Source organism: Sus scrofa, chromosome 15, assembly GCF_054392235.1.
Source record: "Sus scrofa isolate SSC_HxYL_T2T_F1_AM1 chromosome 15, Sscrofa_HxYL_maternal_Yorkshire_Landrace_v2.0, whole genome shotgun sequence".
In the NCBI taxonomy this organism is placed as follows: Eukaryota; Metazoa; Chordata; class Mammalia; order Artiodactyla; family Suidae; genus Sus; species Sus scrofa.
Genome location: NC_139397.1, coordinates 41,883,352 through 41,909,310, shown reverse-complemented (window position 1 = coordinate 41,909,310; position 25,959 = coordinate 41,883,352).

Below are 25,959 nucleotides of genomic sequence, written 5' to 3'. Positions count from 1 at the left end.
ATAGCAATGGATTTAGAGGTTTTAGACATCTGTTTTTTAATCTTTGATAAAGCTATGGTCGTCAAAACAGGGAGATGCTGGCATCAGAAAGCCCTTTAGACCAATAGTAGAGATTAAAGAGCCCAGAAATAAAGCCTCAGAGTTAAGCACAAATACTGTCAAGAGTTTCAAGACCATTTTCGAGTTCCTGTCATGGCACAGCGGAAACCAGTCTGAGTAGGAACCATGAGGTTGTGGGTTCAATCCCTGGCCTTGCTCAGTGGGTTAAGGATCTGGCATTGCCGCGAGCTTTGGTGTAGGTCACAGATGCGGTTCGGTTCTCAGGTTGCTGTGGCACAGGCCAGCACCTGTAACTTGGATTTCACCCCTAACCTGGGAACGTCCATATGCCACGGGTGCGGTCCTAAAAAGTAAAAAAATGTAAATAAATAAATAATTTATGAAAAATTTTAAACGTTGCAAAAAAAGATTTTCAAGACCATTTAATGGGGAAAGAATGCATTCTTGATAAATAGTTCTGGAAAAACTGGGTATCTGCATGTAAAATAAAGCTGGGCTCTTTTCTTATGCCACATAGGAAAATTACCTAAAAATAGATTACATTTAGATGTAAGAACTGTAAAACCCTTAGACTAAAACAGGGAGAAGACTTCATGACATTGGATTTGATAGTGACTTCTTGGATATGACAACACAGGCACAGGCAGCAAAAGAAAAAAAAAGTGACAAATTGGAGTTTATTAAAATTTAAAGAATTCACACATTAAAGAAGACTACCAGCAGATTAAAAAAGAACTCAAGAATTTGAGGTTCCCATTAGCGAACCATATCCAGAATATATAGAAAACTCTTAAAACTCAACAAGAAACAAATAACCCAGTTCAAAAATGGGCAAAGGAATAGCCATTTCTCCAAAGAATATATACAAATGACTAGTAAACACATGAAAAGATGCTGAGCTTCACTCATCACTAGGAAAATGTAAATCAAAACTGCAATGAGATATAACTTCACACCCACTGGATTGGTTGGCTATTATAAAAACAAAATACAACAGAAGATAGGTTTTGGTGGGGCTGTGGAGTATTTGAAAGTGTGTGCAGTGCTAACGGGAATGTAAGCTAGTGTGGCTGCTATTGGAAACTCTATGGAGATTGCTTATAAAATTAAGCATAGAATGACCATATTATCCAGAAATTTTGTTTCTGGGTATATACCCAACAGAATAAAAGACAAGGAACTCAAACAGATATTTGTACACCTATGTATATACTAGCGTTATTCTCAATAGCCGAAAGGTAGAAGCAAATTATCGAGTGCCATCAACAGATGAGTGGATAAACAGAATGTGGTATATGAAAACAATGGGGTTTTATTCAGCCTTAAAATGAAATAAAATTCTTATACATCCTACAAAATCAATGAACCTTCAGGATATAGTGGTAAATGAAATATTCCCATCACATAGGCAGAAAGTGTTGCAGGATTCCACTTACATGAGCTGTCTGGAGTGGTAAAAATCAAATAGGAAGTAAAATGCTGGGTGTGAGGGTCTGGGAAAAGGAGGAATGAGTTGTTAGGTTTAATGGGAACAGAGTTTCAGTTTGGGAAGATGGAAAAGTTCTGGAGAGGGGTAGTGGTCATGGCTGCACAACCACATGAAGGTACTTAATGCTAATGAACAACACACTAAAGAGCAGTGAAATGACAGTCTTAAAATCCATAAATGCAACTACTGTAAAGGTATTTGTAATCTATTGGGAGTTTCAAAGTCATATGCCTTTTTCAGAGACTAGGTGGTGGAACACAAGCAATCAGGATCATGTTACAAATGAAGAATGCATTTCCCACTTAATAGCATTCAAACTGAGAAAGGCCTGGAGCCCCATTGGAAATTAATCTGACTAGTATCCATGAGGATACAGGTTTGATCCCTGGCTTTGCTAAATGAGTTAAGGATCCGGCGTTGCTGTGAGCTCTGGTGTAGGTCGCAGACGTGGTTCAGATCCCGCATTGCTATTGCTCTGGTATAGGCCAGTAGCTACAGCTCCAAATAGACCCCTAGCCTGTGTTCTGCCCTAAAAAAAAAAAAAAAAAAAAAAAAATTGAGAAAGTTCTCTTGGGGTGCAGCAGGTTAAGGATCCAACATTATCACTGTAGTGGCTTGGGTCTCTGCTGTAATGCTGCTTCAATCCCTGACCCAGGAACTTCCACATGCCACAGGCCTGCCCCCCCACGCCCTGACCAAAAAAAAAAAAAAAAAAAAAAAAATGGCATTCAAACTGAAACAAACTCTGTGACAAGTAATCAAAATAATTCAGTGGATTATATTGAGATTGCAAGACTTAAAGGCTTAAAGGTAAGCCTTCCACTAGACTTATGCTAAAAAAGAGAGAAATGAAGAGATGTAAAAAAGTGTTGTGTGATTAGTTACAGGGGTAAAAAATAACAGAGCTGAGGTATACAATACTAAATGCATTCAGAAGAAAAAAGGGAGCTCACTCAGGGCTGGGTACCAAGGTTTCCTGGCAGGCTGGGCTCCACCACTGTGTCCTAAAGGATTACCCAGTCCTTTTCTGCTCTGTATCTGGTGCAGGGCAAAGCAGTCTTTTGCTGGATGGCCAGGTAATATGTACTGGATTGTATATATTGAATTCCATCTGTACAATCACTTCTTGGCAACCATACCTGATTCAATTTCTGGACAGCTCATCCTGTTCCTCTATCGCTAAAGACTTAAGCTCTAAATTGACAATTCCCCCAAATCATTCTGAAATCCTTTAATGTGAAAAAGCCTCAACGTTAACCCTACTCTCCCTAGCTTGCTTCTGGGCTCACATAGGCAGCTCTGTGGGGTTAATAATGTGACATAAAGAGACATTTTTTTCAGTGTTTATAGTTTAAAGTTTCTTTGTGTAAAAGAAGTAAAATTAAATTCACAAGGGTAAGATTCAGACATTAATGGAACTGTGCCATTATTCACTCAGTTCTACCATTCTTTAAGCAGATATTTTAAGCTTACTCTGCTTATTTCTTTGTCGTTTAATAAAGAAAATTATAGAACTCCCTTTATAGTGGACACAACTATAATGGCACTTGAAAGGTACTGATTAGGCTATTGTGCAGAGGACTTCAGTCATCCTGCTTCCTGTCAATGTCATGAAAAAAAAAAAAGTTACACACTGTGAACATGGCTGTTTTAAGTGATGTCCAAGAGGTGGACCTCATAGCTTACTGCCCCTTGCTCTTATTTGTTTTTATTTTAGAAAAATCTTCAAAGAAACAGCATCCCCACTAATCCTTCCCAAACAACCTTGTCAATCAGAAGTAGTATAAATATTTTTAATTTTTTTGTTATGTTTATGGCTGTACGCATAGTGTATGCATGTTCCTGTGCCAGGGATCAAACCCACACATCTGCAGAGAACCAAGCTGCTGCAGTCAGATTCTTAACCCAGTAGGTCACAGCAGGTGCTTCTAAAAAGGTACTTCTTGATCAGATCCACATCTCTGGGATCTTTGGCAGGACTCATTCCTAGAGAAAAGTCTCTCTTTCCTTGGCCCTGTACTTGCTCGTTATCATCACACGGGCCAAAAGTGTGATGCAAGTAAGAGGTGGTTTGAGCTTCTTCTAGGCACAGCTTTCTTTGCACTGAGTTCTTTGACAGGTTTTACAGTATCATCTTCCATCTTTTCTGTACTTCTGAGGTCTTATTTGCTGATTCATTACAAGTATAGTTCTTATTAAAATATAGCTCTTGAAAATATATTCATATTTTAAGAAGAAAAATATTAGAATCCAATCACTCAGTTTTGGGAATTAGATCAGCATAGATCTGGGGAGATTTCAGGGCAGAGAAGCCCACCCAAAGCAACATGTGAAAGCCAGCCTTTTCCTCCAAGAAGTTAATGTTGCTTGATTATTAGTTTTGTAGTTAGACTGTTTGGGATTAACTCCTTGAACTAACATTTCTAGCTGGGTGCCATTGGGAATGCTGCTTGCCTTCTTTGTACCTTATTTTCTTCATCTATATGTTGAGCTCACAATAATCATAATTAGATCAAATAATTTTTTACAAGGGGCCAATGAGTAATTCATACAAAATACTTATAAGGGTGTTGGACAAAAAGGAAGCTTTCCGTAAATTTCTAGCTGGAGTAATCATACTTATTTTATAATCAGGTAGATTGGGTCTGAATCCTAAAATTACTTCCTACAAATTTAACTGTATAGATCCTTAGTTTTCTCATCTAAAAAACAGACACAAAATGGTTATATAAGGAGTCAATGAGATAAGATCTTTAGTACAATGATGTCTCTCCAATACTGAATGACTTTTGAAAAACACAATGACAATGTATTTTTTTCTCCTGACAATGCATTTAAAATAAGGGGTCAGCACGGGGAGTTCCCACTGTGCTGCAGAAAACAAATTCGACCAGTGTCCACGAGGAAATGGGTTTGATCCCTGGCCTCTTTCAGTGGGTTACGGATCTGGCCGTTGTTGTGAATTGTGGTGTAGGTCACAGATGCCGCTCGGATCCCGTGTTGCTGTAGCTGTGGCATAGGCCAGCAGCTACAGTTCTGATTTGACCCCTAGCCTGGGAACTTCCATGTACTGTGGGTGTGGCCCTAAAAAGCCAAAATAAATAAATAAATAAAATAAAATGAGGGGTCAGTATGAAGTCAGTACTCAATAATTATTCATTTTCTGTCTCTGATATTCTAATCTCCCACTCTGTCAATACCTCCACTCTTTGAAATATCTGTAAGCTTGGTGAAACAGTAGCCTTTCTAAAATGTCTTTTTCTTTCTAATACAGGGACCAATTGATCAAGTGAGTAGTTTAATTACTGAACAGCCCCCTTCATACAGTAAGAAGGGCTACATTGTGAAATTTTAAAATGACAGCCAGAAACAATTGTAATCTCTTATTTAAATTAAATTAAAGTAAAGTAAAAATAGCAACAAAACCAGCTTTAAAGTACAGAATCTGGTTTGTCTTTGAATAAGTTTTAAAATGGTCCTTTAAATTAAAGTGCTAGAAGAGATGATCATGTTTTATGTATTTATACTTAGTTAAATTATAAAGATTTTAATTCAACCTCTGTTTATCTCTCTTTAAAGTTGGTCACTTGATCAAGTCTAGTCAATCTTAACATAATTCAGTTCAACCAGGAAGTTCCCATTGTGACTCAGTGGGTTAAGAACCCAACATAGTGTCCATGAGGATGCGAGTTTGATCCCTGGCATCATTCAGTGGGTTAAGGATCCAGCATTACCATGAGCTGTAGCAGAGGTTGAAGATGCAACTCAGATCCAGCATTGCTGTAGCTGTGATGTAGGCCAGCAGCCATAGCTCCAATTCAACCTCTAACCTGGGAACTTCCATATGCCACAGGTGCAGCTCTATAAAGGAAAAAAAAAAAAGATTTTCCCAGCACCACTTACTGAAGAGACTGTCTTTTTCCCATTTTATATTCTTGCCTCCTTTGTTGAAGATTGACTATAGATGTCTGAGTTTAATTCTGGTTTCTCTATTCTGTTCCATTAGTCTGTATGTCTGTTTTGATACCAGTACCACACTGTCTTGATTACTGTAGCTTTGTAATATTGTCTGAAGTCTGGGAAAGTTATGCCTCTTTCTTGGTTTTTTTCCCCCTCAGGATTGCTTTGGCAATTCTGGGTCTTTGATGGTTCCATATAAATTTTAGGATTATTTGTTCTAGTTCTGTGAAAAAATTCCATGGGTAATTTGATAGGGATTGCATTGACTCTGTAGATTGCTTTGGGTAGTATGGCCATTTTAATAATATTATTATTCCAATCCAGGAGCATGGAATATCTTTCCATTTTTTTGGAATCATCTTTAACTTCCTTGATTAATATTTTATATTTCTCCACATATAAGCCTTTCACCTCTTTAGCAAGGTTTATTCCTAGGTATTTAATTTTGGGGGGGTGTGATTTTTAAAGGTATTGTATTTTTATATTCCTTTTCTAATGTTTCATTGTTAGTAGAAGAAATGCAACTGATTTCTAAATGTTAATTTGTATCCTGCTACTTTGCTGAATTCATTGATAAGTTTGAGTAGTTTTTGTGTGGAGACCTTAGAGTTTTCTATACATAGTATCATGTTATCTACATAGAGTCACAGTTTATACTCTTCTCTTCTAATTTGGATACATTTTATTTCTTTTGTTTGATTGCTATGGCTAGAACTTCCAATACTATGTTGAATAAAAGTGGTGAGAGTGGGCATCCTTGTCTTGTTCCAGCTTTCATTGTTAAAGCGTTTCAGTTTCTCTCTGTTGAGCATGTAAATCAATGAAACTAGAACACGACCTCACACCATGCACATAAATAAACTCAAAATGCCTTCAAGACTTAAACATAAGATAAGACACTATAAAACTCCTAGAAGAGAACATAGGCAAAGCATTCTCTGACATCAAACTTACAAATGTTTTCTTAGGTCAGTCCTAAGGCAACAGAAATAAAAATAAATAAATAAACCAATGGGACCTAATCAAACTGACAAGCTTTTGCACAGCAAAGAAAACGATTAAAACAAACAAACAAAAAAAGACAACTATGCAATGGGAGAAAGTAGTTTCAAATGATGCATCTGATAAGGGCTCAATCTATAGAATATACAACTTATACAACTCAAAAGCAAAAAAACTCAACAACCCAATTGAAAAATGGGCAGAGGACCTGAACGGACATTTCTCTAAAGAAGATATACAGATGGCCAACAGGCACATGAAAAAATACTCAACCTCACTAATTATTGGAGGAAGGCAAAACAAAACTATGATGAGGTACCACCTCATACCAGTTAGAATGGCATCATTAACAAGTCAACAAATAGCAAATTCTGGAGAGGGTGTGGAGAAAAGGGTACCCTCCTTTACTGTTGGTGGGAATGTAAATTGATACAACCACTATGGCAAATAGTATAGAGATAACCTCAGAAAACTAAATATAGAATTATCATATGACCCAGCAATCCCACTCCTGGGCATATATCTGGAAAAAAAACTTTCATTGAAAAAGATACATGTCCTGCTATGTTCATTGCAACACTGTTCACAATAGCCAAGACATGGAAACAACCCCAAATGTCCATTGACAGATGAATGGAGTAATAAGGTGTGGTGTATATACAAAATGGAAAACTACTCAGCCATAAAAAAACAAAATTTGCCATTTGCAGCAACATGGATGAAACTAGAGACTCTCATGCTAAATGAAGTAAGTCAGAAAGAGAAAAACAAATGCCATAAGATACCACTTATATCTGGAATCTAATATATGGCACAAATGAACCTACCTACAGAAAAGAAACAAACTCACGGACTTGGAGGACAGACTTGTGGTTGCCAAGGGGAAGGGAGTGGGATGGACTGGTAGTTTTGGGTTAATAGATGCAAACTATTGCATTTAGAGTGGATAAGCAATGAAATCCTGCTATATAACACAGGGAACTCTAGTCACCTTTCATAGAACATGACAGAGGATAATGTGAGAAAAATAATGTGTGTGTGTGTGTGTGTGTGTGTGTGTGTGTGTGCGCGTGTGTGCGCATGCACATGCACGAGCATGCATGCATTACTGGATCACTTTGCTGTACAGAAATTGGCATAACACTGTAAATCAACTATAATAGAAAAAAATTTTTAATGTAAAAAAAAAGAAAAGGAATAATTTATTTCAGCCACCATTCAATGTTGGGCTTTTCTGCCAGACACCTGCCATTCTCCTTTTTGGCAGTTAGGATTCAGCAATAACTAAGATACTGTCCTTGTCCTCAGAAAACAACAGCCTGGTCTGGCAGAGCCTTGAGTATAGTAGAAATAAGTGTGATTTTTCTTCCATCCGATATTGCTTTAGTGAAGGAGGATGGAAATATTCATAGACCAGTTAGGGAATCAGGACAGCCTGCTGAGATTACCTGAAATTCCGTAGAGTACTGTTAATATTCACTTTCATCTTGAGCTTAGATCTTGGAGAAATTTGGCAGGACAGAGGGAAACTGAGAACTTAGTTCATTGGATAAGCATTTGAAATTCACTGTAGTGTCTTACTGTCCTACGAATTCTACTTAGTATAATAATCTCTAGGTCCATCCATGCTAACACAAATGGCATTATTTCATTCTTTTTTATGACTGAGTAATATTCCATTGTATAGATATATATATATACATCTTCTTTATCCATTCCTCTGTCAATGGATGTTTAGGTTGCTTCCATGTCTTGGCTACTATAAATGTGAAATCTTAAAAAAAAAAGGATGTAAATGAACTTATTTGTAAAACAGAGACCGACTCACCAGCTTTGAAAACAAACTTAATGGTTACCAAAGGGGACAGGTTTGGGAGGAGGGATGTACTGGGGGTATGGGATTGGCATATGCACACTGTGGTATATGGAATGATTAATCAACAGGCACCTGCTGTGTAGCACAGGGAACTCTAGCCAATATTCTGTGATAGTCTATATGGGAAAAGAATCCAAAAGAGAATGGATGTGTGTACATGTATAACTGAATCACCTTATTGTACAGCAGAAATTTTCACAACATTGTAAATCATTATACTTCAAAAAACTTTAAAAGATGAAAAATAAAATAAAATTCATAAACATGATGCCAAGGTTATAGTGAAATAGGGTAACTCTGATGTTAATGTTCCCCTCATGATCATCTATTGGGTACTATTCACACTCACATTCCATCCCCTATAAAAATGTCCCTAGTTTCTACATATTCCCAGAATTTTTCTGTTTTCATTCATCCTGATTTGAGTTCTTATTTCTGCTGGATCCATACATGTGTGTCAGTTCAAAGTTAGGTTCCCAGCAGCCCCTTTCTGATCAGTACTGCATTCTGGCTCTTTTCCTTGACTGCCACCAGACTCTACTAAAAAATGGGAGATGTTGAGAGATTACATGGTGGCAATGCCAACAACTTTAAATTCAATGTTAGTCATTTCTATGGTTAAAAATCCAGACTAAATCCCCAAATTCAGATGACAGATTTTTGCATGTCCTCTTTTCTCCTTCCATGTTTTAATCTTCTCTCTTAACCCCCTGCTCCAGCACCTGTTCATTTCTAATGCAGATGATTTATTCATACATTAATTTTTATTTGTTCCTTTGGACTCTAGATAATTTAGGCATCAAAAGTTGCATCTACTCCTCTGAGCATGATTTAATATTTCTAAGAGAAAGAGAAATTCTGGGAACTAATTCAAGATGGTATAGGGTTTTACTCTCCTACAATATGTGAATACACAGATGATTTAGAAGTAAAAGTCACATCTATGCTTTGTCACCCAGATGGACTCTACATTGTTTGTGAATGAAATTCATGTTTTAAACTCCTTTGAATTATCTATTTGACTTAATGTAGCTCTCGGAATGCACTACTCATGGAAGTCACGTTCTGCATGCTAAGAGAACATATGTTGTCCTTTTGGTTGCAACAGCAGAATGTAGGAAGTAAGATGTTATGGAAAATTGGGCTTTCCTGCTAGGCTCTGAGAGCTGCTTACCATATGAATCTTGGGTACTTCATCTAACTATACTGAGTTTCAGTGTCTTTATTTGCCAGAATGATTTTATATGTTATAGTAATATCCTGAGAATTAAGATAAGAAATCAAAATGCAATTGTGTTCCTTTCTTCTCTTCACAGTATATAATTTTGTGAATTTTTTTAAAAAGACCTATAAAGTGAAAAGTTTCACATGTTCTCCATGCCAAGCATGCAAATATAAAGGGAAACTTTCAGTTGATTGAGAGTCTAGCTGTTACGTCCCAGTTGCCTTTCAGCAACTTGGCTTCATTTCTGGTGGACAACAAGATATGAACCACATTTCTAGTCTGTAAACTTGATGCTTTCATAGCTGCCCAACAAGCATATGCCAGACACACATGTTCTGGGACAAGTTGACTTTATGCTTAGCTCACCTGGCTTGGTCCATCTCACCTGCCTTGGCCTAGCTCACCTGGCTCTGACTCCTGCCTCCACATGGGCTCCCATCCTCCTGAGGAGGATCCCTCCACTAGAATGCATGGCTTTTCAATATAAAACAATCAACCCAGAGCCCACACCCCCAGCCACCTCCTTTATTAGTCTCTCCAACCCTAGCCACTATAACCTATACTACTCACCCTAGGATCAGTATCAGATAACTAAACAACCCCTGTGTCTTAGAGCCTGTGACATTATGCAAAATAGCTGATCTTGAGCCAGCTTCCCCGTGTAAATCACAATAAAGGCCCTTGGCCCAAATTCTTCCCACCCCTAGGTCTACTGACTGATGCTGGTGGTTCCCTTTTGCCTCCACTGCTCTGCTCCACCACCAGGGCAGGTATGTACCTCATCTCTGGGATCTTTAAGTATAGCAAACTATCCTTCAATAACAGTTGTCTCCTGATTTGTTGTCTTTATTGTACCTCCAACTGTCTAGTAATACACACTTCATTTTAAGATGTCAGTGTAATTCAGTGCAATGTCAATGGGAAATCTGATTCTTGTTGTGCCATGAAGGAAATTGGTCCCAGTGGCTTTTTCTCTTAGCTAGATTTCTGAAAATGGATTAGATTGGCTCATAGTTACATGATTTGTTTATAAAGAATTGTCAGTACTTGGTTCCTGCTTGGATCTTAATACTATTGTTTTAATTATGTTTGACTATGTAAGGAACCCAGACACTCTCATGGAACTTAAAAACCAGTTAAGGGAAAGGAGTTCCCATTGTGATTCAGCTTGTTAAGAACCCAACATAGTGTCCATGGAGCACTTAGGTTTGATCCCTGGCATTGCTCAGTGGTTTAAGAATCTGGCATTGCCACAAGTCATGGCATATGTTAGAGGTTGGAGTTGCCATGGCTATGGCATAGGCTGGCACCTGTATCTCCAATATGACCCCTAGCCTTGGAACCTCCATATGCTGCAGGTGCGGCCATAAAAAGAGAAAAAAAAAAAGGGAAACAGAGAAATCAAATAACCAGGAAGATGTATGTAAACTGACATTTGTGAAAACTGCTACAAAGAAGAGTCATGATATATTTAGGGCATTTTGGCCTAGTGTGGAAGGTCAAGGAATGAGTGCCCATGGAAGTGACACCTGAGGTGGGATCTGAAGACTGGGTAGGAGTTAAGTGGCTAAAAACGGAAGCCCTCTCCTCCCTGGGCGCATGACAGACTGGAGAGTGGTGACAAAAAAGCTTTGATGCTTCTCAGCATCATCCATAGGATCTTCTACAAAACCAAAACCAAAACCAAAAGAACTTAGGATAGAACATATTGTTTTGTTGTGTTTTCTTTTTTTAATGGCCTCACCTTTGGCATATGGAAGTTCCCAGGCCAGGGATTGAATCTGAGCCGCAGCTGTGATCTACGCCACAGCTGTAACAATTCCAGATACTTAATCCACTATGCCGGGCCTGGGATCAAACCCGCACTTCCACAGAGACCCCAGCCACTGCAGTTGGATTCTTTACCCACTGTGCCATGGCAGGAACTCCCATGTAATTGTTTTAAATCCACAGAACTTTGCTCAAAAGTTTGGATATGAAATAATGACATCTTTATATGAGTCAGTGACCAATGGTCCATGTTAAGTGTAGTCTGAAATAAAAAAACAATTATCTAATTCAGTAATAATATGATATTGTCAGACCAAAGTTGAAACAGGAACTAACTGGAAGTAGAGTACAATGCTTCTTCCTATATTGTAAGGGAAAGGTATAATGTATGTAACATATGTTCAGTGTGCATGTACACCATATTCATTCATTTGTTCACATGTGAATTATTTACTGAGCAGCAACTAAGTTACAGGTACAGAGGATGTAATGAAGAGCCAGGTTTCCTATACCCAGGAATTTACAACAGAGCTGAAGGTGCAGAGACACAAGGACAGCTGTGCAGTGACAGCAAGAAGGGAAATGCTATCAGCCAGAGAGCCCCAGTGGACTTTGTACAGGAGAAGACACTTAGGAGGAGCCTTGGAGAATGAAATTATGCTATTCACCTATACCCTGTGCAAGGGAGGTGGAGTGAGAACACAGGGAAATGAGGAGACCAGGAATATCTTTTAGAGAAATGTTCATATGATTTTACAGTCAGAACCTTCATTTTATAGATGGGGCTTTGTGGATACCTGGAGAGCTCAAGTGACTTGCTAAGGCCTGCACAGCTAATTAGCTCCTTGGCCAGAACCAGACTCTCTGCCTCCTGACTCCACAGCATGTGGCAGGAACTGAAGCCATACGGGAGAAGTAAAAGGACTGCAACATAATGGTGAGGTATTTTAGGGACGTGTTCTCATCTTGGAGTCTTTTTCAAGACTTTGTGCTGTCAAGTGTGTGTGGGAATAGATTTGTTTCCCTGTCCCCATGTATCCTCAGAAGGTTACGCTGCAATTGACCCCACTAGGAAAAACCCACAGGTGACAGGAAAGCATCACTACAAAGGAATTGGCTCACCTATGGGGTTACTGAAGAGAGGAAAGAAAACTTTAAATCAAGGCTAGAAAAAATTTTTTTTAAAGATCAGAAACTTGGGAAACTAAAATACTGACTTCTTAGTTTCTTCTGTCAGTCTTTCCATAACCTATGTTAGCACAATAGAAGAATAGGAAGAAAAAGTTGTTGCTGTTTGTTTGCTTGTTTCCATTTTTGCCTGCAGGTCCCATGTAGGGTCTAGAAGTATATCTTGGTTTCGTTGTCTTTGAAAGAGCTAAGGCTAGTGTCTTGAATAGTGCATAACTGTCTCTTACCTACATAGCATTTCTATTCAGCAGTTAATGCATTTAGCCAGGAAAGAGTAACTGAGTAGTTACCGCTGAGATTAATATTGTGTTACCTTTTAAGAGAGACTATAGTTCTTGATCATTGAGAGCTTGCTATATCTTAATGTTGGAAAGAAAATAAAACAAAAACAATCTAGTTCTTAGCCTATAAAACTATCCTATCCCAGTCAGCCCTGTTTGAGCTTACACTTCTGATTAATTTAGGTTTCAGTTCAAGTATGACCTTCTCTTTCTTTTCTTGGTCTGATCTTTCCCAAATGTATCTTGTCTCTTCCTAGGTCTGATATCACACAGGATTTCAGTGATAGTACCAACCACATCATATTGATCATAGGCTTATGTGCTTTTCTCCATCACTAGATTGTAGACTTTTGAAGGTCAAAGACTATGTTTTACTTATCCTTACAGTCTAAGAATATAGAGCATTGGAGATGTTCAAGCAATGTTTAAGTGAAGAAAATTAAAAACATGCCAAATAGCTGTGCCTGTCATACAAGGGGGTATCCTGTCATATTCATGTTTGCATTCAGGAGAATTCTGAGGTTGATGTAGGAATTCATAAGTGTAATGAATAAATGTGGGTGAATAGAAGGCAGACTGAGGGGAAAGCATTACATGTAACTAAAATAAAGAAGGAAGATATCAATATTAACTTTAAAAAAAGCAGGTTTATAGATAATAAAAAGGTGTCAACTGGACCTTGGAAGACCCTGAATTTTCTTGGAGATAGAGGATGGGAACAGGGGGTTCAAATGGGAGATAACTTAGAAAAGATATCTTACTGAGAACTAATCTAGTGTATTTGAACACAAGTCAACTAAAATATTGTCAAATGGATAGGCAAGGCAGTCAGTCAAACCTACACAAGATTCACAATGTATAATTCATGGGTTCTTTATGGCATATTGCAAGAAATATTAAGCCAGTATATTAATATTCAAACTTTAGTCAAGAAAGCACAGTTATTGCCTAGCGAAGTAGCTACAAGTTTCTACAACAATCTTTAGATGATAGTAATGCTTTACTCTCCTAATTAATGCTAAATGGAGATACATATTTGTTAATGATAGGGTTTTCACACTCCACAAGAGGTAGTAATGTACAAAATTAGCAGTTAATAAAATGTCTTTGGTAATATTATCTAAAAATACATAAGGTTTCATGAACATGACTTAATGAGACTCTGATATTTTAGCTCAAATAGGTAGCTTCTGCTAAAGTCAAAGAAATGTATCAGACTACAAGATACAGATCTTGCCTCTCCAGGACTGTACTACCTAACTAATGCTACTTCTAAGTATATTAGTAAGAAATTCGTCCAGGAGTTCCCGTCATGGCGCAGTGGTTAACGAATCCTACTAGGAACCATGAGGTTGCGGGTTTGGTCCCTGCCCTTGCTCAGTGGGTTGAGGATCCGGTGTTGCCATGAGCTGTGGTGTAGGTTGCAGACGTGGCTCGGATCCCGTGTTGCTGTGGCTCTGGCGGAGGCCAGTGGCTACAGCTCCGATTTGACCCCTAGCCTGGGAACCTCCATATGCCATGGGAGCAGCCCAAAGAAGTAGCAAAAAGACAAAAAAAAAAGAAAGAAAGAAAGAAAGAAAGAAAGAAAGAAAGAAAGAAAGAAAGAAAGAAAGAAAGAAAGAAAGAAATTCCTCCAAAAAAGCCAGCATATGTATTGAAACCAGAAGTGTCTTCATTCCAATGCTTCCTCTACTGCTCACTATGACAAAAGATACTTACACTTTTGAGCTTGTTTTTCATCTAAAACACCTACCTTGCCATACTTGCCTCAAATACTTACCTCAAAGGATTGCTGTTAAGATTGAAAGAAATAATGTATACAAAGTATTGAGTATAGTATCTGGAATATATTTGATAGCAATAAATGCTCTTGTCATAATTCATGTATTTTATTTATTATAATCCAGTATCCATTATCATCTATTTATCCATTCAAATAAATGGATACCATTCATATATTTATTTTATGATAACTATGTGTGTTTGGTTCTATTCTATGTGCTAGTGACATGCTAGTGAATTAAACCAACAACAACAACAAAAATACCTATTATTTGCTCAATCCCCAATCCTGCCCTCTACTGGGGAGAGAGGGAGAAAATAATTAGGTAAATAAAGAAGCAAACTACATAGTTATCTAATATAAATGATCATTACTGGGGAAGAGAGAAAATCCAATGCCAAAGGGACCAATCTTATTAAACCAGGGAACCAAAATCATTTTTCTCCCAATACTGCAGTGAAATGGAGTATGTTTCAACACATTTGGAAAGCACTGTTGCCCTTACCTTAATTTACAGGTAACTCTGACCATGAGCATTCTCAGTGTGCTTGCGTATCTTCAACTGCCACATTGCTTCACAATTCCAGGCATTCTTAAGTATGTATTCTCAAGGTTATTAGTTCTATCAGCTGATAACACTGCCTGTTTTCGCCAGTCTCACTGAATTCCAACCATGCTGATAGGCACTGGAGAAGAAGTTGTGCTGGAGAAGTTGAGAGTATAACCTTTAACAACTAGAGCTGTGATAAGATTTCATTGAAATGGTGCTTGTGAAGACCACTGGCTGGTGTCTGGAAGTTGGTATTATCTCCATTCTCCCCTGTCTTCTGCCCTGAATATTGAGAAGCAGCAATGTGTAAAGAGGTGGGCAGTAGGCATGAAGAGCATCCTTTGCTCAGAATTTAGGACCAGCTGTCAGAAGTCTGTCTGTGGGAAATAAACAAAGAGAAGAACTCAAGTCCAGAGGTGGCCAAAAGGTGAATGATTGATAAACTCAGGAGCAAAACTATGAACATAAAGATACTGTCCCAAAGAGGATTGGAGGTAGCAGTTTGAAGGCAGAAAGAAGACGCCCCCCCCCCATCCTCCATATCCCCTACCCCTTAGTACTAGAAAAATGAGACACCCAGTCAATGACATCCGCAGATTAAGAAAGAGAAGTACTTTGTAAAAACGTGGTGACCTGCATGGGTTTAAGAACCAGAGAAGGCAATCTTCCAGTTATTGAAGGGGAGAAGCTGACTGCTTGTGCTCCTCTTAGGCTGACCTGATACAGGGACTCTGGGTACTGAGAGACACCCCCTAAAGGTCTCCCATCTGGAGTCAGGTCAGGCTCTCACCTGGGGAGGAGTAGGGTACCAATGGGGCCCAGAGACTCAAAGTCAGCCTATCCAAGGCCAATGTGTTGCTATTGATTTGCCAAGTCTATGTGTTGTCTCCACGATCCATGGCTATCCACTTGCCAGGGAGAAAGGGAAGTCAAACTGAATCCAGAGCATTGAGCTCTAATCTTTTAAACTCTAAGCCTGAAGTAGGACTGAAGAAATCAGGGATGAAAGCAGAATGGTAATCCTTGGGACAGCCACCTGGGCTGGTCTCTGCTCTTTCTCCCTGGGGTCCTGGGCACACAGATACCCCCCCCCAACACACACATACACCCATACACACATATTCAGAACCCAAAACAGGAGTGTTGCTGCTCCTTTGGCTGAACTTGCATGGTAGCCTTTCAGCAAGCTGCTCCAATTTGGTCTAGTTATGATGTCCATGAAGGAGTTGTATGGTGGCTTAGTCATATAAAGAATTATTTTCCAACCAACAGATTTTAGGGAAATTTTTCTGTTAGCCACCAAAGTAGGGGTTGGGGGAGGGAAGGCACGTCTTTCCATGCAAGTTCCATTTTTCTTTTCTTTAGGATATGTTACTATGTCAACCCAAAGGGGCCAGCAGAGAACTCTTTTTGCTAGATGGGCAAAATAAATGTGTTTTTTCATGAATTTATATCTTTTATTCTCTCTTCTGATTGCTATATCCTCAGCACAAGTTGAGAAGGGTGAGTCTGGCTGCCTCCAGTTCCATAAACCCCCACAGGTTTGGAGATCTACTAATTCATATTACTTTACTGGTATGTCTGTTTAAAAAATTCTCTTCTGCTTTTCCTCTGTCTCAAATGCTCATTTTTTTTGGTAAGGTGTTATAAAGAAATATGGCTGATGAAACTAGTTTGTGTTAGGGTGTGAATGACGCATAACTCATAGGATGCATCAAAGGATTGAGCATCTTAATGAACACCTTTTTGGCAATGATAATGGAAATAAAGAATCTCATGAGATGGGAGCAGAAACTACCTGCTTTAAAATTTTCTAAAGTGTATTTGTGGTACATATCTACAATGGAATATTAATCAGCCATAAAAAAAGACAAACTAATGCCATTTGCAGCAACATGAATGGAACTAGAGAGTCTCATGCTAAGTAAAATAAGCCAGGAAGAAAAAGACAAATACCATATGATATCACTGATTTGTGGAATCTAAAATATGGAACAGATGATCCTATCTTAAAAAACAGAAACAGATCATGGCCAAGGAAAGCAGACTTGGGTTTCCCAGGGAGAAAGAGCAGGATGAATTAGCATTTGGGGGATTTTTTGAATGTAAACTGCTGTATTTTGAATGTATGGGCAATGGGGCCCTATTGTACAGCACAGGGAAATATGTGTGATTGAGTCACTTTGCTATACAACAGAACTTGAAGAAGCATTGTAAATCAACTATACTTTAATAAAATAAAATGAAAAATAAAGTGTATTGCTAAATTCTACTCTTTAAAAAAGTGTTGGTCTCTAGTCCAGATCTTTACAGTGAATATGAAATTCAAGGTAGTTTTAAAGAAAGGAGAGAGTGAGAGAGAAAGAGAGCTAGAGGAATTTGCATCCAGATGATCTATATAATGGCTTCAATTCTGTTTTATTTTGGCTTCTCATAACTAGCTTTACTAAGAAAAAAAAAACTGCAAGAAGCAAAAATTAACAATTCCAACAGAGCAGTGAAACTCTAAGTATAGCTAATGGAGAAGCCATACAAAAATAATGAGCTAAGAATTTCAATCGTTGTCAAGCTAATGCCGCATCCTTATGACAGAAACACTAATCAAGTTTAGAATATCTGATTCATTCCCATTTTTTTCTTAAGTAACCAAATTAGTCACCCATACTATATTAAATCTCCTGTTCATTATCCATAAAATGTTTTGCTTTATTTGGGGATAGAAGTTGCTGAAATTAAACAGAGAGTGACACATAAAGTTATAACTAGTTTCCCTGTAAATGAATGTCTTCCTATGGCATATTTTTTCCCCTTTCTTAAATGCAGTTGGCCTCACACCATAATTCTTGCAGCACATTCAATTTTGATACTCCAAACAGAAACATTCCTGCAAATGTTATTTTCCTATTTCATCTAGTGCAATTTTCTGTCTTCCTGAAGTTTCAGTTGCTTTGCTATTAAAAGGTGGGGTGGTGGGGGCAGACCAAATGAATTGGTTATCCTCTTGCTGATGTAAGTGCAAGTGTGCATGTGTGTGTTGGATATTTCATAGAAGATCAGAGTTAGAGTTGAGTCAAAGTCAGGACCATGCCTCCACATCACTGAAGCTAAGTTAGAAAGGAATCCTTTGGGTTGTCACTCAAATCCTGGAAGTACAGGGAAAGGAGAGAGAGTAGAGAGCAGAGTAGGAAAGTGTATCTGTAATGCAGTCTAGGGATAAATGAAGGAAGCCTACATGTCAATCTTTGCTGCTGATAGAGGGCAGGGGCCCAACCCAGTTAGTGCAAAGGATGTAGTCAGGAGAGCCTGTCCTTTCTGCATTGTTTGCTGGTGAGGTCATCCTGGAGGGAGGAGAGGCTGGGTAGTCCTGCACTTCTGACGGCAGGGGAAGATTGATGCCCTGGGTCTCTGCCTGGTGCATCTTGGAAAGTAATTAATATAAGCAAAAGAAAGATAAAAATAGATATTGTGAATCTATGATGAGTTTCCAAATTATCTGAGGCTACACTTCCTGAGAGAAGAAGGAATGGTTAGTCATGAGGAGAATGTCACCCCAGCTTTTGTCCCAGGTAACATACCTCAAGGTATGCCCTCCAGACCTAAAGGACACCTATTCTTTGACTCAGATACATGCATCTGCCATATTTAGCATCTCCTTTGCACAGTATAGAACATTGTGCTGCTCTTGGTCTCGTTTCTTTGTTCTTGATGTTTCTTGCCCCTCCCAGATACACTTTCTTTAGTTATGTTAAGGTCACACTTTAAGCTACAACCAAGTAGCTCTTTTGGTCCATTCAGGAAATGCTCCAATTCTTCCTAGATATTCAGAATTTACTTTGGGGAAATGGCAACAATATTTTCTTTATCTGCAACTGTTTGGAAATCATCTACTTTTATCCCCAGATGTTGCTTTCAGTGGCCAAAATCCTCTGTATTCTACACAACATTATAGACACTTTGATGCCCAGTGCAGTCAGAGCTGCCAAATCTATTGACAGACTAGAGAGTTGTTCCATTTTAGACAGAGTTTTAATAAAAAACATCACACACTGCCCACAGACCTCGTAAAAGCAACCCATATCATTCAGCTTTCCTTTGGCAACACCTGAGCACTGTTGATTGCTGAAAGAAGTACACAGAGAACCCATGGCTCTTGGGTTCTACTAGAAAATGTCATCCACAATTGGTAACACCATAAAATTACACTAATGACAGCTGGGCCCTACTGACTCCTGCATCCCTTTCATTTATCTTCAGTTGGCTGCTCAGTATGTCTGGCAGAGGTGAGACACTATCTCCAGTGCTGAGCTCTCCCTCTGATGAGATGATCCTCTTGAGGCTTAACCTGGTTCTCCCATCTCTGCAGCTGGAGTCCACCCACTGACCTCTTCCCTTATGTACTCACTGCTGGCTCCATTCACCTGTGATCTCATGGAAGAAAACCTTTGGTCATTCCTGGGTTTCTGGTAGCATCAGGTATGAAGGAAGTTCTAATAATGTTTATTGAATCACTAAAACACACACACACACAAATCAAAAAAAAAAAAAAATTGGGATGCCCTGCTATAGTTGTTTATGCCTGATCTTGCTGAACAAATTATTCCTTGTTTTTGCCTCCAGCACACCATTTTCCTACTGATAACAAGTCCAAGCTTATAGTGCTTGCCCCAGGACAAGCCAGTAAACCAAGAGAGGAATTCTGGGATAAGGAATAGTGGCTTTATTTGAGAAGCCAGCAGGCTGAGAAGATGGTGGACTAGTGCCACAGAGAACCATCGCCTCCTGGTTAACAGTCAGGCTTCTTTTATACTAAAATGGGATGAGGTGTAGCTGGTTGTTGCAGACTTCTTGGTGCCAGAATCCTTCGTTCTTGCAGCTGTCCAGGTAGGTCAGGTCACAATGTTCCTGTGAGCCTCCAAAAAGACACATGTTATTCTCTGTTCTACAACTTTTTACCTCTTTGTGAATGAAAAGTGCTATAGTTTTAAAAGTCACCTCTGGGAGAATGGGCTGTCTTGTACATTTCAGAAGATAGGCACCATTCTTTTAGGAATGGGCAGAGCCAGCATGACCAATAACAGGCAACAGAGCCTAAGGTTTAGAGCTAAAGGAATACTCAGGTTTATTCTTATCCGTTGCATTACCATCTTCTTCTTTGTCTTCTTTTTATAAATGTGCACATGTGCTTAATCTTCCCCTACTGAAAAATCTTTTTCTCGATGCTCCTAATAACTCAAATTGTTCCTCATTTTGAGGGAGAATAGTTTGTATTTGTTGCCTCTAATTTATCACCCCTAATTCACAATTCTACCACATTTCTCAAATGGTGGTTCCCAGATGGGGATCATTGGCACTACTGTGAATTTGTTACACATGCAGTTTTTTGGTCTTTATCCAAGACCTAATGGATCAGAGACTCAAGGAGGGAACCCAACCATCGATGTTTTGATAAGTCCTCCCAGTGATACCAATGCATGCTAATGTTTGAAAACCACTGCTCTTGAACTGTTTTCCCCATGAGATTAGAGACCTTGATTTGGCTGTCAAATTAAATACCACTTTTTAGTTTTCCTCCTAATGGATATTTAGAAACCATTTATACAGCTCAATAATAAAGCACATACAAACAATGCCTATGACATACACCTAAAATGGTACTTAGAAGAACATTTATACCATTAATTGAAATTATTAAAAGACCTATTCTTTTTCTCCTTGAGTATTTACATACTCTAAGCTTCTAAATATTTGGGGAAAGTTTTTCTTGCTTTCTAATTTTATTTTATTGTGATCAGAAAACAATATTTGTGTCATATTGATTCTTTGAATCACTAAAACACATACACACACAAGGTTTTTTTTTAATATTTTCTTTGTGACCAGTACATGATCATTGCTCTTTTTATGCTTTAAATTGTATTTTATGATTGTTAGTTATAGGTCTTGATCTATGATATATTAAACTCGATGTTAGGATTATTCAACCTTCTATAGCTTTAGTAGGTTGTTATCATGTGGAAATTAATATTATTCACAAAATTAATTCTGGGTTTGCTAATGTTTATTTCAAATTCTGTCACTTTTTGCTTTGTGTATTTTGAATCTGTGTTATTATGCATATACAAATTTAGAATATTCATGTTTTATTGATACATTTATTTTTCATTATTTAGCCCCCCTCTTTATCTAAATATATTTTGCCCTACTATTATTAACATGGCTATACTAATATTATCTTGTTTGTTATTATCTTGCTAAAACCTTTTTTTAATCTTTTATTTTTATATGTGTACTCTAGAAGAAATTGATAATAGGAATTCAGTAAACGCATGCTTAACATTAAAACAAAAATTCATACTAAATTTTAAAAATGTAGCATTTCTTCTCAGGGGAGGTAATAGAAAGTGAAAACCAAAGCATTTTTACTATAAGAAGAACAAAAGTTTAAAACAGTAGGGGAAGAAATGGGTGCTAAAAATGGAAATGCTGTAATAGAAAAGGGGTTTGAAATGATTAAAATTAATGCAGAGGAAAAAGACAGATTAATGGACATAGACAGAATATAATATATATGGAGGGCAAGAAGGAATGAATGGTCAACTTTGTCCTTGCTCCTGGCACTCCAAGTAGAATGAACACTAAGAAGGAAGCCGTGGGTGTGAAGAAAGGAGTTCCCAGCGATCAGAACTGACCCTGTGGGAGAGGAGGAGAGATGTGAGGCTGAACAGCAGTCCCGGGAGAGGGAGAAACAGAGATACAGACAGCAAGTGCGGGTGACTTGTATCACTGTTAAACTTCTGCAACAATTTTTTATAAATGTTTAAATTATTCAGCCGGGTAAATCAACTCGCTTATAAAGGGGAACACAATTGTGGTCTGCTGGAAGAAAGTTGATTGACGGGGAAGGAAGGAATATAATTGTGGGCAAATAATATTCCTAGTCAATCATTTATCAATTAATAAGGGCTTTGAAAGATATAATCAAATGTGTAAGAACTTGGTAATGCAGTCTTTATGCATGCTTCTTTCTTAAAAAAAAGACAAAGTCCAAACAACATAAATGGCTGTGGTAAGAGGCATCCAGGCAATTTTTACTGGTCCCAGAAACTTTTATTTAGCCAAGTTTTCTTTTTATATAAAAACAACATACAGATAGTCTCAATAATGCAGGAACTCAAAATACCCCAAATATTACCCATTTTTATAATAGTATATTGTGATGAACTAGGAAACATATAAACCAAAATAAATTATTGAGGAATGAGATAGGTATGGAAAAGTAAAAGCAAGGAATATATAATCCTCTGAGATATTGAAATAAGATTAAAATCATCTGGTAGGAAAGGAAGCAAATGTCCTGAACTCTAACAAGATTAATTTTTTAATTAACTAAAAAAATACAAAAGAAGTCAGAGGATGGAAGAGGTGAGAAATCTTATGGCAGCTATTTCTTCAAGTTTTGAAGTAGGGAGAAAATTACAATATGTAAAACTGAAACATGTAGTTAATGAGAAATCACTGAGAATGTAAAATAAGAATTCTTTTATAATCATCTTAAAGATATTTTGTAAATTATTTTTGCTTTGATTAAATATTTATCATGTTTATCATTTTTTTTCAATTTCACCTTTGTTTTATTTTCAAGTTAAATATGAAGATGTATATGAAGCCATATAATTTTATTTTATAAAATTATTTTTAAATACCTAGTAAGCTTTTACAAATGCTTATAAGTCTCTTTCAGTATATACCCATTAAAAAGATTTTTGGAATGTTAGTAATGATTATACTAAGTGATGAGTTTTTCTTTTCCTCTCTCTTTTTTCATACTTTTCAATATTTTGGAAGTTTTAGTTATTCTTCTTAACTAAGAGTTAACAAGGAGTCAACTTTATAAAATTATAGCATCTTAATTTTTATTATAATAATACATTTTGTTATAAAATAAATTTTGGAAACATAAAGAAGAGAGTACAAGCCTTTTCACCTGCACCAGCTATACTTTCTTAGCAAATTCTAGCCTTCCTCCAGCAACCTCAGTATACAGTTAGGGTGACCCTCCACATCAAAGGCAAGGCCATCACACCTACTTCATCTCTCCTGGTGTTGAAGTAAGTCAGTCTGCACTGAGTTGGGAAAATTGGGGTATATTTATTCAAGTGAGTACATAGCTACAAGCTCTCTTCCACTCATTAAAAAAAATTGTAAAATAAAATGGGGATGCCACTGACCTAAGTCAGTTATTCAGGAGTCAGTATTCTCCTGTGGGCAGAGAAGAGAGAAAGATAACCTATGTTTCTGACCCAGTGAACCTGGGGTGATGGTAGAGAAGTCAATGGATGTCATGTAGGCAGTAGAAAATGCAGGATTGGGTGGGAACTCAGGCCTAACTCTCTGAATTACAGACTGTGAGCAGTGAGTTCTCCAAAGGTGTCCACATGGCATGTAGGGGTCGGGTCAAGGGCATACAGGCTCCAAGGGCCACCAGCCTGGGCAGGCATCACAGGATATAATGACATCCTATTTCCTATCAGCATCTTTGTGACTTCATTACAGGGCTTCCCTATGTGTGTGCTATAGGTGATTTGATCAAGTGTGAATTTCAGCCATTCACAAAACACAGAATAGTGTGTGTGTACAGTTACCTCATGGGAAGACAACACCAATGGGAAACAATTGTATTTTTATCAGAAATTTCAAATATTAGGTGAGTTTTCTTTTTCCTGTGGTGGTTTCTAGAACAGTTTTAATATTTCTTCCAAGCTGTGTAGATCCACATCAGGATAATCAAAGAATAAGGCATGAATGTTTATTTGATTCCATTCAATATCATGTATATAGGAGTTTGGGGCATTCACAGGTGTTGACTAAAAATTCATATTGACTGGGAAGTCAGGAATGATAAAATCAGAATTTGTGAAGTAAAGATTTCCTAGATGATGCTCTTGTGGACAGTAAAGCTACTTAAAAATCATGATTAGAAGTGTAGACTTAAAAAAATGCCCAACCTGAAAGTTAGGAGTTAAATTTTATTTGGGGTGAAATTAGCCCAGGAGACAACATCTCAAGTAGCCCTGAGAAACCACTCTGAGGCATCAAGGAAGGAGCTAGGATGTATACAAGTTTTTGCAGCAAAGGGCAGGTAGCAGGAACAAAAAATCCTGGGCTCACTGAAATCATTCTTTGATATGCACCTCTGCTATCAGGGCTAGTATCCTGAGTTTTCACAGCCTGCAGGACTCACCAGATCTTATTCTTGGAGGTGACTGCATTCAGAAATGACATTCTTTGTTTTATCCTTAACTACAGCCCAGGTGGGGAAAAGGGGAATATCAAGATATGATAAAGGTGAGGGGGAGGTGCATGCAGCCATACACATATATTCTACAAAAATTTGTTGCTGATCTCCTGAAGGTCACAAGGAGTAGACATCACCATGAAGGATTTCAGTGTTTTTCTAGATATGACAAGATGCAAGAATTAGGTACCTAAAATCTTCTAAAAATATCAGACTATCCGAAGACCTGTTCTTCCAGTTTTCCCAGAGCACAAAGTGCTTTACTCCTGGTCTCCACCTTGAGCTCTGCTCAGGGGGTACTTCAGGTTGGCAGCAGTAGTGGCTCGTGATTTATTCCTTGTAGAGGCTGATGGCAAGTGCCAAACTTCAGTTCACAGAAGAATTTACTGGTTTCATTTTTATCTCTTCTTTAATCACTTTAGTTTAACACTTTTCCATATTCAGCGGTGTTTAGTAGTTTGAGCTCTCTCAAATAATGACAAAACCATTTGATAGGCAAACATGGTCTTTGGATGGGGGTGAGGTGGGGAGGGAGAGTGGAGACTGAACCAGATTCAAATACCAGTTGCATCAGTTCATGGATTTGTGATCTTGGGCGAGAAATTTACCCTTTGTGTTACAGTCTCCTAGGCAGCATTATGGGGGACATGCCTGTCACACAGAGGAACTATGACAATGATATGGGATCGAGAGGCTTAAAATGTAATAAGGTCTCTGTGTGTGGTAGCTACTGTTGCAATAGAGTGAAGAAATATATGTTAAAGTTTTGCCTCTTTAAGGGATTCATCACTTGACATTCCAAAATCATTATGGTTTTTATAGATTTTAACTTTTTTTTATATTAGCATCCTCATTTCATTAGCAGATGTACTGTTACTGGCACATGCTGCTGTTTCTTAGGTAGGAACATTCGCTTGCAGCTTTTTTGGCTGACATTCTCAGTTATACCCTAGCTATCTCTGATCTCACCTTCTGTCCCTGAGTACCGAGCTCTCAAAAGCACACTCATTTTTTTTTAACATGAAGCAGACATGAATGTGACTGCACAGATGTTGATGACATAAAACAGTCATCAATATGGTTTACTCATCAGATTCAAATAAGTTACAGATACTGGATCAGATTCAGCCAGACAAATCTTCATTTGAAGTCCAAAGCTTAAAATAATTTGGATAAAGAGTAAAGCATGGATTGAACCATGTGTTCTCTCTGCCTGAAGTTTCTCTCTACTTTACCTCTGCTTATATGTTGAATAACAATGTATTTCCATTCAATATCTTAAAATTTTTAAAATACTTCTGTATGAGGCAATGTGTTAAATGATTTATATACATTAATATATTCAATCCTTACAACAACCTTGAAAGGTTAATATGTCTATTTCATTTTTTATATTAATTAATTTATTTATTCATTCATTTTACAAATTTTTAGGGCCATACCCACAGCATATGAAAGTTCCCAGGCTAGGGGTCAAATT